Below are 14,805 nucleotides of genomic sequence, written 5' to 3' on the forward strand. Positions count from 1 at the left end.
ACAGTCTGCTACCCCTAAGCTTGGCCAGCCCAGGGAGGGCATTTTCTCCCCGGCCGGCAAGGCCCCTGGCGTATCAAAGCGTCGTAAAATACAAAAAGTAAAAAACACAGTCGATACGCCACCTGCCCCTCTCCAGGTCTCAGCTTCCATCTGCAAAGTAGGAACTTTGAGCAGGTGGGTGCCCCCCACTCGGCTCCACTCATCTGCACCCCTAGGACGTTCTGCCCCAGTGCCTCCAGTGCTCTCTGCTGCTGGCCTGAACCCACCTCTGGATGGAGGGGCCATAGCCGGACTGTCCCCCGTGTTTCCTTTCCCTCTGGCGGCGGGTGAGCAGCCTCCACTGCACAGACCCCGGCCCTAGCTCCCTACAGCCTCCCACCGGCCTTGGTCCAGCTCAGGCCCTGGAACCTGAGGGGAACCTGATGGACTTGGGTTACATAACAGCTCCCCCCTTCACCTGCTGGACGATCAAACAGTACCCGCCACCAATAGCTTATCTGGAAGACTTAGCACAGGCCCGGTGCGTAATGAGTGCTGAATAAATTATGGCTCTTGTCACCGTGATCACCATTATCACCTCCGTCACCACCACCACCATCATCATCACCAGACAGACCTTGTGAAGGTGGGAATGGCAATGCCCCCACCTGGGGTGGTGTTCCCCTAGCCACCCTGGTACTCTCTAGCCCCATTCCATCTTCTCCCCATCACAGGGCCAAGTGATCGTCTTCCCAGGAAAACATTTGGAAAAGCCAGAAAAGCACACAGAAGTCGTAAAATGTCCCCATAATTACGCCAGCCTGCATCAACTCTATGTATTTTTAATTACCTCGGTGATGTCATAGTTTATAGAAAAGTCAAAACCCAGGAAAGGTAGTCATCGTCTGTGTCCCCACCTCACCACCACCCTGGCCTCAGGCCTCTCCATCTTCTTTCAGGCGTTTTCCCGATCATATGTTTTTTTACATCATTACACCCTAATGTACACATAATTCTATATGCTGCTTTCCCTCAACGTGACATTGTAGATGCATTTGCGTATTACCACCCAGTCTTCATAATTATCACTTTTAATGACCGTCTAGTATTCCATTGAGTGTGTGTACTATAATTTACTAAACTGCTCCCTGATTGTTGGACATTTCAGCAGCTTCCAATTTTTTTGTTGTCGTTACAAATAACGTTGCAGTGAGTATCTTCGGGCCTGACGCTCTTGCCGTATTTTGGATAATTTCCTTAGAAGAGCATCCCAGAGGTGGCATTGCTGGGTCAAAGGCGCCGAGCATTTCCACAGTGCTTACTTCACACTGCCAAATTACTTTCCAGGGCTGGCTTGGCTTCCAGCGCCCCCAGGCAATGGGCCCCCCAGCTCACTGTGCCTCTGGGGATTGGAGGTTTCAAGGACTTGTCTGCTACGCAGCGGGCGCAGCCCTCGGATGTCAGGGTCTAACCCAACACGGTCCAACCCCCTTCGACTCTTCCCGTGTCCCTGGAGCAGACGGTCAACAAGGTGGTCACAGGCCTGGAGTTTATGGTGGAGCTGGGAAGGTGCAGTGACCCTCAGGGCCCCTGGGATGTGCCGGGAGAGGGGGCCTCGGGGGGCGTCTGTGTGCTGACACTTCCTGACTTCATGCCTGCGGCCCCTCCAGAGCTCATCTACGGCCGGTGACTCAGCGTCTCTGCCTGGATGTGTGTTGGGCATCCAGGGCTCCCGAGGACCAGCTGATGCCTCCGCCCCCCCGCCTTTGCCCTCGCACCCATGTCCCCACCCACCTGGCTGCCGAGCCAGGACGCTGGGAACTGCCCCTGAGCAAGGCCCGGCTCCCCGTGCTTCTCCCACCAGCCCGGCCTCAGCTGCTGAGCTCCCATACCGGACGCCTCCAGCACCCTCCCCGTGGTCTCCCAGCTACCGTAAGCCTTCTCCTTGCAGCAAACCTGGTGAGCATTTATCGAGGCACTCCTATGATGGACACCCCCCAACATTTCCCACTGAACACAGAAGACAACCCCCACCTGTCCCCAGGCCTCTTGGCCCCTGTGGGTCGGGCCCCTGACCTCTTGCCCTCTCCCCTCTGCCCAGGACCTGCAGCTGCCCTGGCCTTCTGTCTGCTCTTTGAATATGGTGGCTCCTCACAGCCCCCCAGCCTTTATCCATACTGTTCCCTCTGCCTGTGATACCCTCCCCCAGACCACACGTGACTGTCTCTGCTTCATCCTTCATGTCTCAGCTTAAATGACACCTCTCTGAGGAATCTTTCCTGACCACCTGAGTAAATGTCCTCTTCCCCTGATATCCCATTAATACATAGTCCCTTCCTTCATGTATAATGCATAGATTTCTTTCCCTGTTTGCTTGCTCCCCCCCGCCCATTGGCATATGAGCTCCATGAGGTCAGGGCCTTTGTCTCATTACCGAACAATGAACTAGCACAATGCCATGCATTTAAGTTGCTCAATAAATGGTAGAGGAGGGAAGAGGGAGAGAGAGGGAAGGAGGGAGGGAAGGAAAGATGGATGGATGAGTGGATGGGTGGATGGATGGATGGGGATAGAATGGTTAAATGGATGGATGGATGGATGGATAGAAGGGCAGATGGGTGGATGGATGGACGGGTGGGGATGGATGGATGGATGGATGAGTGGGTGGATGGATGGATGGATGGATGGGGATAGAATGGTTAAATGGATGGACGGATGGATACATGGGCAGATGGGTGGATGGATGGGCGGGTAAGAATGGACGGATGGGTGGATGTATGAATGGGTGGGATGGATGGATGGTTGGATGGACGGATGGAGGGGTGGATGGATGGATGGGTGGGTGAGTAGGTGGATAGGTGGATGGATGGATGGATGGATGGATGGAAGGGCAGATGGGTGGATGGATGGACGGGTGGGGATGGATGGATGGATGGATGAGTGGGTAGATGGATGGATGGATGGATGGGGATAGAATGGTTAAATGGATGGATGGATGGATAGATGGCCAGATGGGTGGATGGATGGGTGGGTAAGAATGGACGGATGGGTGGATGTATGAATGGGTGAGATGGATGGATGGTTGGATGGACGGATGGAGGGGTGGATGGATGGATGGGTGGGTGAGTAGGTGGATAGGTGGATGGATGGATGGATGGATGGATGGATGGATGGATGGATGAGGGGGTAGATGGATGGATGGGGATAGAATGGTTGAAGGATGGATGGATGGATAGATAGATGGGCAGATGGGTGGATGGATGGATGGGTGGGGATGGATGGATGGATGGATGGATGGGTGAGTGGGTGGGATGGATGAATGGATGGATGAGTGGGTGGATGGATGGATGGATGGGGATAGAATGGTTAAATGGATGGACGGATGGATACATGGGCAGATGGGTGGATGGATGGGCGGGTAAGAATGGACGGATGGGTGGATGTATGAATGGGTGGGATGGATGGATGGTTGGATGGATGGATGGAGGGGTGGATGGATGGATGGGTGGGTGAGTAGGTGGATAGGTGGATGGATGGATGGATGGATGGATGGAAGGGCAGATGGGTGGATGGATGGACGGGTGGGGATGGATGGATGGATGGATGAGTGGGTAGATGGATGGATGGATGGATGGATGGATGGGGATAGAATGGTTAAATGGATGGATGGATGGATAGATGGCCAGATGGGTGGATGGATGGGTGGGTAAGAATGGACGGATGGGTGGATGTATGAATGGGTGAGATGGATGGATGGTTGGATGGACGGATGGAGGGGTGGATGGATGGATGGGTGGGTGAGTAGGTGGATAGGTGGATGGATGGATGGATGGATGGATGGATGGATGGAAGGGCAGATGGGTGGATGGATGGACGGGTGGGGATGGATGGATGGATGGATGGATGGATGGATGGATGGGTGAGTGGGTGGGAAGGATGAATGGATGGATGAGTGGGTGGATGGATGGATGGGGATAGAATGGTTAAATGGATGGACGGATGGATACATGGGCAGATGGGTGGATGGATGGGCGGGTAAGAATGGACGGATGGGTGGATGTATGAATGGGTGGGATGGATGGATGGTTGGATGGACGGATGGAGGGGTGGATGGATGGATGGATGGATGGATGGATGAGGGGGTAGATGGATGGATGGGGATAGAATGGTTGAAGGATGGATGGATGGATAGATAGATGGGCAGATGGGTGGATGGATGGATGGGTGGGAATGGACGGATATGTGGATGGGTGGGATGGATGGATGGATGGGTGGATGGATGGATAGATGAATGAATGAGTGAAATTAGAGCTTGTATAAAAGACTGAAAGGAACTAAGGAGGAGAAGGAAACAAGCGGGGTATATTACCCTGGAGCCTGAGGGAAGATTTTGTTCCAAGAAAGAGGGTGGGGTACCAGGCCTGCTTGGTCAGGCCTGGCTGGTGTCTGACACCTCTGAAGGAGACAGAGACAGGGATCGGTGTGCTAGGAGATGAGCTCAATCTCTGATTTTAGAGTCGTTTTGTTTTTCAACTGTTTATTTTGAAATAACTTCAGACTTGCAGAATGTTGCGGAAAAGTGCCGTCTTCCAGTCTGCCCTCAGCCAGCTTCCCCTAATGTCACATCTCACAGCACCAGTAGGGTCCTCGCACACCATCTCTCAAAAAGAAGGAGAAGGAGGAGGAGGGGAGGGGGAGGCGGGGGGACGCCGGCTCCGCTTTGTGCCTTCAGCTGATTTTCATGGTGTGAATTCTCACACCACGGCCAATTTCAGTCATTTACAACTGGCTTGCAAAATCCCTGAATATGTAACAATCAACTCCTGCAGGCCCGTGTGAGCTGGCCCCGGCACAGCACAGCATGAAGAACACTGGCCCCGATGTCCTTCACTGTCCTCCCGACGTCCACGTCCTGTCCCGGGCCTCACGCTGCACTTAGCAGCCATGTTTCCCTAGTCACCCTCATTCTGGGACAACTCAGTCTCTGTCTTTCGAGACACTGACGTTTTCTCCAGTGCTGCTGGTTACTTTGCAGAAGACCCCTCAGGACTAGGAGCGTTTTCCCCAGTGACATCCCAGAAGTGACTCTGTGTGTCCCCAGGACTTCATGTCAGGAGAACCTGGGGTGTCTGCCCCGTCACGGTCACGTGATGCTGATGCCTTCTGGGTTTCTCCAGATTCTTCTCTTTGTAATGAAAGTTTCTTCAGCCTTAAATTGGAAGGAACTTCTGACAGCTACTACCACGTGGATGAACGCGGAGGATGTGATGCCGAGTGACACAAGCCAGACAAGGAAGGACACGCACTGCGACCCACTCCCACGAGGTCCCGGGGTCATCAGACTCATGGACACAGAGTAGACGCTGGGCCCAGGTCTGGGGGGAGCGGGGGGGGGGGGTTCGTGTAACGGGGACAGAGTCTCCGTGTGGGGAGATGGGACGTTCTGGAGCCGGACGGTGGGACGGCCGCACAGCAGCGTGAATCTGCTCGGTGCCCCTGAACTGTTCACTTAGAAGTGGTTCAAATGGTCAATTTTATGTCATGTGTATTTTACCCCCCAAAGAAGTAAAAACAAATTGAATACCCAGTGGGGGAGACTTGGAAACACCGGCTCCTTGTGTCTCAAACCTGCACCCTGCAGAGCTGGCACCCATCGCTGGCTCTGACGCGGGCCCTGCCTCCAAGGGCGTCTCAGTGACACCCTGAGTCCCTCTCCCCACACTCGAAGTCAAGTGGCTCTACCTGAGAAGACACGAACCCCGAAGGCCACGTGGGAGGCACAACCGTGATTAATCTGCTGTGGGTTAGGGGTGCCAGGCGCTCTAGACCACGGCTTCCCTCCACCCCTTGGCAGATGGATAGCGGGCTCTGAACTCCCTCTGTCTTGCGGGATCACACCGCACCCCACGGGGAGGGGTTCGAGGAAGCCAGGCCCCTGTGTCCTTGGTAGGCAGGCTGTTCTGGCCTTGGCCGGGGGTCAGCTTTCCCAAAGCAGCCACAGATATCCTCTGGCCGGAAGGAGAAAGGAAGGGGCCACGCAGAGGGATCCCTGGATGGTGGCCTCTTGGGCTCTGCTCCACCCGGGACACGGCCACATCCTCAGGGACCCAGCAGGGCCACGCGCACCCCACGGTGGTGGCCTGTTCACCTGGCATGTCCGTGGTGGCTGGCCAGGCCCTCCCACTCATCCAAACATTCCAGAAAATGTTCTCAGAACCCCTCCGGTGTCCTCCAGCCCCTCCCGCTGCATTCAGGACGCAGCCTGGACAGACAGATGGACAGACAGGCCAGGCGCCCTCCTCTCTTGCATCCCGAGTCTTCGAGCCCCTAACTGGGTTCTCCAGAGCTCTGCCTCGGTGCTCCCAAACTTTCAGTCCACAACACTGTGGCCATCCATCACAGCCAGATGGAGCCCATCCCGAATCCGGAGCCAGTGGCCAGGTGACGAAAGGCTCTGAGACCCAGGCCCCTCCCCACGAGCCACTGACGTCCCCTGGGGGCTGAGCGGGACACTCCATCTGTGACCAGCCTGACAAGCACAGCACTCCTTGCTTGCTCATCTGCATCTGGCCGCACCTCTGGGCCGGGCTCACCCACCTCCTCACAGCCCCCAGACAAGGAGGGAGACGTCTCAGCCCAGGGTCCTGGAGGAGAAACTGAGGCCCAGAGGGGCAAAGCCACTCACCCGGTGAGTTGGATCTGGGCTGCAGCCATGGGGGTGTCCCCAGGGCAGCACACGGAGGAGCCCCCCAGAGCCCAGGCCCGAAAGCACCGTCAGTACCCAGACACGGCGCCCGCTATGCACACAGACGGGAGAGGGCCAAGCACACGGGCCCCCAGCGCCCTCCCCCAGGTGGGGCCTCACCACTGCAGCTGGACCACACGTGCTCAGAAAGGCCCAGCCACTCTAAGTATCAGTTGTCAGTGGCCAGAGGGCCGGCGGGCTGGGGGCGGGCCGGGTCATCCGTGTGCTCGTGAGAACTTCCCATGGCTGGTCTTCTCACCTGCCCGTGCCGCCCTCCCCCGCCCCCCACCCCTGCACCTGACCCCACTGCACCCACCCCACAGCTGCCCAGAAACCTTATCCTCCTCCCAGCCCAGGGGATGGGGGGTGGGCTCGCGGCAGGGAGGGGTGCATGGGCCCCCACTGGAGGGGCCCTGGTTGGGGGCAGGAGGCTGGCCTGTGACTTGGCTCCACTGCCACTGGCTTCCTGTGTGACCTCGAAAGGCCCCTGACCCTCTCTGGGCCAGGTTCTCCCATCTGAAAAATAAGGATGTGGCCCCATGGCCGGCACCTGCCAGCCGCCTGGAATTGGGGTCCCAGAGGGGACACTCACCAGTGATCTGAGATCCCAGGCCAATCCCTCCTTTTCCCAAGCCTCAGTTTCCCCATCTATAAATGGGACAAGGAGTCCTCTCCGGGGCCTCAGTGGAGCCTAGAGACACAGGGAGCAGTTTGCAATCTTCCCCGCCTGGCCTCTGCCCATGGCCCGCGCTGGGTGCAGAACCCCGGCCGTGCACGGGGCCCCGACCTGACCTCCCACCAGGCTCCAGAGCACCTATCTCCATGCCAACGTGTCACCTGACCTGACAGGCCCACAGCCCCTCCCCACAGAGAAGCAGCCCCCTTCTCTGCTCTGAGGCCTCCCACCCCCCTGCTGAGCTCACATGAAACCCACAGTGTGTTTTTTTTTGGGGGGGGTGCTAATCTGCTGGAACAGGGGCCTCTCAGCTAGCCTGGGGGGCTGCCGGTTCTCACAGCAGCCGGAGTCAGGGGTCAGGAAGGTGAGGACAGGGAGGGTGCTGGGACCCTGCAGGGGCCAGGAGCAGGGGTCTGGGGCCCCCCCCGACCCCTGAGGTTCTGCATGTGTGTGCCCAGCACCGTGCAGGGCGCTGCCAGGCACCCCGTTTCCCCGGTGGGGGGGGGGCCTCAACACCTCCAGGCTTGGGGCCGAGCTCTGTCTGCCTCCACGCAGCTTGCACTCCTCCCGGCACGGGCAGCTCAGCACCCTGTCCAGCAGCTCGTCCTCCGCACCCTCCCAAGGGGCCAGCTAAGGAGCGCCTCGCCCAGGGGCAGACCTTCAGGAGGGCCCCCACTCCCTGCCCGTGGGCCCACTCTGTCCACTTTCTGTCTGGGCCCCTGTGGGCTCCACACACACGCACCCACAGACCCAAGCGCAAGGCCCCAGCACTGCCTGCGGGAGCTCAGCCCGAATCTACGGGATTTGCCTAGATCTCGGCCGCAAGGAGAGCGTATCCCCCCAGCCTCCTTCCATCCTGCTGAGGCCCTGCTGGACAGCCCTCCTGGCCCGGGGAAGCAGAGGGACAGCCTCGGGCCGCAGAGGTGAGGGGGATAGAGCCTCCCAGGGCATCAGGCCACGTGAGCAAGGAAGGGAGGGGGAGCAAGGGGTCCCGTGCTATTGGGGCAGTGCACCCCAGGGCTGAGCTCGGGCCAGGCCCCAGAGGGGACCCGCAGGCGCGGGCGGGAGGGGCAGTTGGGCCCCTGGGTGGAAGTCCAGCCCCACGCTGCCCTGCTGCTGGGCCCTGACCACCCAGAAACTCTCCTGTTTCCTCATCTGCGCAACGGAGCTGGCGACCTTCCCAGACTGACAGGAGGGACGAGAAAGGTCACGCTTACAGACTGTAGTATGCAGGACGTGTGTGCACGGGGCTCTCGTATCTCCTGCGTGGCCGCCAAGGCCCCACGTGCCTTCTGGCCACGGCTGTCCCGGTCAGCTCCCGCGGCCCTGCCCCCCAGGCAGGCCTTCCCTCTCTTGGCCTTGGACTCCTACGTCCCTTTCCTATTCCTGCCGACCTGCCCGGTGGGAGAGTCGACTGCTACTCCCACCCTCCAAGGGGGCTGGCCCTGTGCTGGGCGCCGGTGCAGACTGGGGAGGCACGCAGAGCATTTCCTACCCAGTGTTACGGCCACCATGACGGGGGGAAGCCCAGCAGCCCGGACTGAGGGGCGGAGGAGTCACAGCAGCCTTCCCGGAGAAGGTGTCCTCTGAGCTGAGCCCAGGGGGACTGACGGCCACCTTCAGATCCTGGGTGCCACGAAGAGAGGGACCCAGCCACCCCACCCCATTCTGCCCGCACACGGTCCTGTCGTCCGGCTTCTGGAAGGCGCGCGCGTCCACTGGTTGAGACCAATCAGACTGATCGCAAACCAGGTCCATTAAAGAGGACGGGGCCAGGCATCGCCACCCGCCACGTGCTTGCACCTCAGTCTCCCTGTCGGCACAGGCAGTGGTGAACCACCCAACCCCAAGTTCTCGTGCTGACCATTAGAGTCCTCGGGGCAAGTGGGGCGCCGGCCCAAGGCAGGGTGTTCCCTGCCCTCACCCCGGGGCGCCCCCACCTTGGCCTCTCCCGCCCCAAGACGCTCGCACCCCGACTGGCCGTGAAGCCACCTGCTCATCCCTGGGACCTGGCTTCTCTGCCCCGAGGTTCACCTGATCCCGAGCCCCAGAAGTCAGCATGGCCCAAGGGTCTCCCCCAAGGCGGCCACTCGAGGCTGGAGAGCAGCCTCACACCAGCACTGGATTTTGCGGACCCCTGAGGCTCAGTTTCCTCCTCTGTGGAATGGGAACAAGACATTGCCTCCCAGGGCCTCAGGGAGGGCTCAGGGGGACCTCCCGCTCAAAGCCCTGACACTCTGTTCAGACCCAGGCTCTGTAAGGGCTACCGGCCCCGGGCTGTGGCGGCAAGAATTGCACACTCGTATGCCACCTGCACACCACTGCCAGGCAGCCCACCTTCCTGCATCCTCCACACCTGCTGCCTCCGTGACTCTGCTTCCCTGAAGACACGTGCCACCTTTGGCCCGACTTACGGGGTCACTCAGAGGCAGCGGACGGGGTCAGGCACGCCCTCGCCTGTCCCCACGGCCTCCAGTGGGAGAGCTACGGGCAGCCCTTGACACACGCACACGCACGTGCACGCGCACGCGGCCCCGGGGAGTCGGTGACGCTGGGGCAGCAGGCGGGGTCCTCCCCGGGCAGCCCCGGTCCGACGCTGTTTCCTGCCACACCACCTAATAGGTGTGTTTTCACACCCTCGCCTGCCTCTGGCAGGTTTTGCATCAGCTTCCAGGGAGGATGACAATATCACTATATGGAGAATGGGCTGGTGACGGCTAATTGATTTTACAGCGGTACCGAAGGACAGACAATGAAACTGCCATCAATTTAATCCACTATTTAATGGTTCCAATTTAGCCTCTGTAAATGCTCACTAAACTAATTTCTCTGGGTTCAGCAATCTGAAAAGCTATCATATCTCTAATCTCCTTCAATATATTCATCTGGAAAAGGGAATTTAGCCAATTCTGATGTGCGGAGATGATCTGTTAGCACAGTGTAAATGTTTATAACACGGCAATCGAGTTCGTTTATAAGGATATGAAAAGTTTTATTGGGGAGGGCACTGGAGTGGAACCGGCAGATAATAGGCAGTTACCCAGCAGGCCCTGGGCGCCCGGGAACGGGCAGGCATGCAGAAAAATACTCGGATTTGCTCTAATCCCAAATTGTGAGCTAAAGTTCGGCCCCGTACACAATGCGCCGGGAACTTGGCTGCACAAAGGAGACAGTGCCGCCCCCCGGACCCCGACCCTCCCGCCAGCCCGCGGACCCCCACCGCCCGCACAAAGGCGCTGGGCGAGTGGGGACGGCGGGCCGCTTAGGTCCGCTCTCGGGGGCCCCCCTTCCGACTCCCAGAGCCCGGAGCGGGTGCGCTCCCGGCAGCGTGGCCGGACGGGATTTATTAGAGAAAGAGAGGTGACCAGCTGTTCCCCATCTTAACCGAGGGTGGAGCAGGAGGAAGCAAGCTTAAATTACAGCAGGGTTTGGGTTCGGCACAAAGAGTTTCCTCCCCGGGAGGGGTCGGGAGGCCTGTCCCCCTGGGGAGGGCCACCTCCAAGTGACCTTTCCCGGGGCGGGCACCCAGCGAAGGCGCCCCGCGGAGGCGCGCTCCTGCCCTGGCCGACGGGAGGACAGAGGTCCCCGTCCCCAGGGCCCTGGTACCCGGTGCTGGGCGTGCGCCCCAAGGATGGCAGCCGGGGTCCTGAGTGCTTGGTGTGTGTTGTTTATTTTCGTTTCCCCGTGGTGTGGTTGAGGCTCGATTATTCAGTGCTAACGAGCCAGCCCGACCCACACGTTAAGTGTGGTTTTGGAGTGTTGTTGTTTTTCTCATATCCATCCTGTTTTTAAAGAAAACAGTCCGTGCGGCAGCACGTAAATCAGGGGGCTGGGAGTCTGGGGAAGGGCCACCGGCCTCCTGCACACTCAAGAAGGACCGGGCAGCTTGCGGGCAGACAGAGGGGCACGGCCCCGGGAGGGACGGTGGGAGGCAGGACGTTGCAGGGGCCGCTGCCCCGGGCTGGACACCGTCCACCCTGACAGGGCTGCCTGGAGAACCCTGAGGCCTGGGGACCCAGCTGGCCCATCTTGGGCCCCGCCCCTCCCCAGGGCCGGGCTGATGAGGACAGAAATCAATTGGCCACACGGCCATGACTGTCTCCTCTGTTCCACCCTCAGGAAGGGGGCCCCCGGAGGGCAGGGGCCACATCTGGTCCTGGGGCCCCGATTCCCAGATCGGGGCCTGGCAGGCGACAGGGAACTCAGTACAAGCTGGGCAGATGGAGGCTACATGCTTGCTCCTGCTGGGGGGGGGGGGGGGGCTTAGAGCGGAGGGCGCCGGTCAGAGGCGGGCAGCCCGTCGTGCCTGGGACCCCCGTGCCCCTCTGCCAGCGCCCCGTGGACGGTGACCCGGCTGCCTCCTCAGAATCCACCCGACGGGCACCCGGCTGGACCCGGGCCCGGGCAGACAGACCCGCCCCGGGGGCCTCTGCTCGGCTGGGCCTCCCCACTGCCCGGCCCACCTGGCCCTGCAGGTGAGGGCAGCGCGTCCGGCTCCTCCGGCCTCAACTGTCGTGCCCACGGTCCGAGGCCGAGGCTGGCCTGTGGACGGGGTGGGCCGGTGAACCACAGGGGCAGGGCCACCACAGAGGAGAGAGATGTGCTACGAGACCTCCCTCTCCCCACCCCCCCCACCGTGGGCCGCAAACCCGACGCACAGGCTGGTGGCCAGGCTGAGCTCCCTGGGGCCGAGACAAGGCCGTCCGTCCCGCCTGCGGCAGCCCTGGGCGGGGCAGCGCCCCGGGTACACGGCACCAGGGGCAAGTGTCCCCCCTCCAGCCCACACCCTCCTGGACTGCCTGCCTGCACAGAACCACCTCTCAGTTCAGGGAGGTGGGGTCCACAGCTGCTTGGGTGCACGCCGACCCCTGCCACGCTCCGAGTAACACGCAGGTGTGCTTACATTCACACAGACTCTAGAACACAGTCGGCCCACCAGCCAGATACGTGTCACACACACCTGCACACACACACACACACCTGCCCTCATACACCCACACCGTCACATACACGCACACAACTGCTCCCATACACACACCTGCCCCCATACACACACACACACACACACACACACACACACACACCTATACGCACACACACACCTGAAGTGCAGGCTGTGTGGCTCTGGTTGGTGAGCCTGCTGCACTGGCAAGATTTCCCCAGAAAAGAACTCTGACTGCTATCAACTCTCCCCAGGCCTGGAAGGCCAGAAACTCAGGTTCTAACCAGAACTCACCGGGAATCAGGTGATTCCTGGGAAGCCCTCTTCCCCCCTGCAACCCTTTCTATGCCAGTGGATTTCCAGGGTCAACGAAGATTCCAGCTCCACATTCCACAGCCAGAGACGGAGGGAACACAATAAAGGAGCTCATTCTCTCTACAGTGTAAATGACTATCAAAGGCCCACTCCTGTGAGGGTGGTTGAGGGAGAAGAAGGGGCAGAAACAGGGCACCGGGACCCTTGGCCTCCACCCCCCGGCCCATGGCTGGTGTCTCCAGGTAGGGAACCGTTGCACCCGGCCATACTAGGTGAGAAGGTCCCCAAGGCCAAGGACAGGTGGGGCTAGGAACTGGTCAGCACTGGGGCGGCTACTCAAAGTCTGCTTCTGTGTTTGGAGATGATCCTCTCTAATGTGAGCTTTACGGCTGTGTCTGGGTGCAGGACCAACTTGGCACCCGCAGCCAGCTCCAGACCCACTGGACCCACCGGCCACACTTTCCACCGTGGGCACACCCGCAGGACACACGCACCGCGGCCCGGCCACGGCGCCTGACCCACCCTGCCGGGGCCAGCAGAGCAGCCAGCAGGACTCGGCTGTCCGGCACGGTGACAGGGACGTTGCGCTCACGGTTTATGGTGGTAAGGGGTGCTCTTTCCACTGTAAATTATATTTAACATTCCACAGAACTTTATTGCATTTTGTGTTTGGGTTTATGAAAAAATCTGTATTTAACTTCAAGCCCTGGTAAACATCTTTGCTTATGTTGTTATGCGATTCCTTATTTGAGTATTTCGATTTAATTTCACAGTCCATATACCTTAAAGTTTTGGCTTTCCCCCCTCCCTTCCCCGCTGGCTCACAGATGCCAGCCTGGCCTTGCCCGTCCTAAGGTGGCTCTCTGTTGGGGCAAGGAGAGGCCTGGCCCGACCCTGTCCGCGGACCCCACTGTCCCAGGGCCTGGGCCACGAGGCAGCACACCGCCCCCAGGCAGAGCATCTGGACGTCTCCGGGGCATCCGGGCGTCCGGGCAGAGGGAACAGCAGGGAGAGCGGGGAGGGAGCCAGGAAGATGGGTCTGGTCACGTGCTCGACCCTGACTCCCTGTGACTCTGTTTCCACAGCCGTGGAGGGGAGGGAGGGGCTGTAGGAGATGTTTCTGCAGTGCCTGCCAACCCCAGGTCTCGCGGTCTCAGGCATGCTGCTGGGGGTGGGAAAGCAAGGGGAGAGAGGGGGCCAGAGAGGAGCATGGCCGCCCAGGAGCGGCACCTCCAGGGGGCACTCCCGAGTGTGCCGGCACCAGTGCCCGCTGCCCATCGGCGAGCACCACCGTCCCTGCACCAGCGGAGGAAGGATGCGACCCTCTTTGGCGCGGCTTTGCCGAGGCCCACACTCCTCCCCACCATTCGGAGTCCCTAGGGACAGGCGGCGACTCTTCTGGAAGAGGTTAAGACCCCAAGAGCCTCTCTGCCCAGGGCTGGCCTGGCCTCGGCCTCTCTTGTAGCATCGAGCCGAGCAGACAGGGAAAACTCCGTGGCACAAGTTCACGGGCTAGCACCGCGTTTCCCTCATCTCCACTCTGCTAGAAGGGGACAATCTCCCCGTGGGGCTGCTGCGGTTCAAAGAGCCACAGGTAAGGTGAGGACATGCATGCCCCCCCCGCCCTAGCTGCCCGGCAGGGAACACCCATGGCAGGGGACCTCCCCTACCCGTGGATCCCGAGCCCAGGAGCCGCCACCCAGGCTCCACGTGGCTTTCCAGAAGGCAAGGAGGCAGGCTGGGACCCTGGGTGCCCACAGGATTCGTACCTGAGGTTCTGAGAGGTCCACTCGCTTGCCCAGGATCGTGCCACAGCTCACCCTTCCCCGTCCGCCCATCCCCCGCCTCGCTTCTTTCCCGGGGACCTCGCAGGGGCCACACTGCTCAGAGCCCACACTGCTCCGGCGTGCCCCTGACAGGCGGCCCCAGCTGTCCCCCCTTCTGAGACCTGCCGAAGAAACCCGGGAGGCCCCGGGCCCAGCATCTCCTGTGTGCCCTGGGAGGATGCGCTGGGGTGGTGCCCAGGCAGTGCTCGAGGACCGTTCTCGAAATGTCAAGGGAAAGAACGGTGGCTGCGGTGGTGGGTGGCCAGCAAGCCCAGCTTCGGTGAAGCCTGGGCTTCCCGACAGCCCCAAATGGCAAATCAGG

This window comes from Panthera pardus, unplaced genomic scaffold (assembly GCF_024362965.1).
Source record: "Panthera pardus isolate Hobbes unplaced genomic scaffold, ASM2436296v1 HiC_scaffold_4, whole genome shotgun sequence".
Taxonomy (NCBI): Eukaryota; Metazoa; Chordata; class Mammalia; order Carnivora; family Felidae; genus Panthera; species Panthera pardus.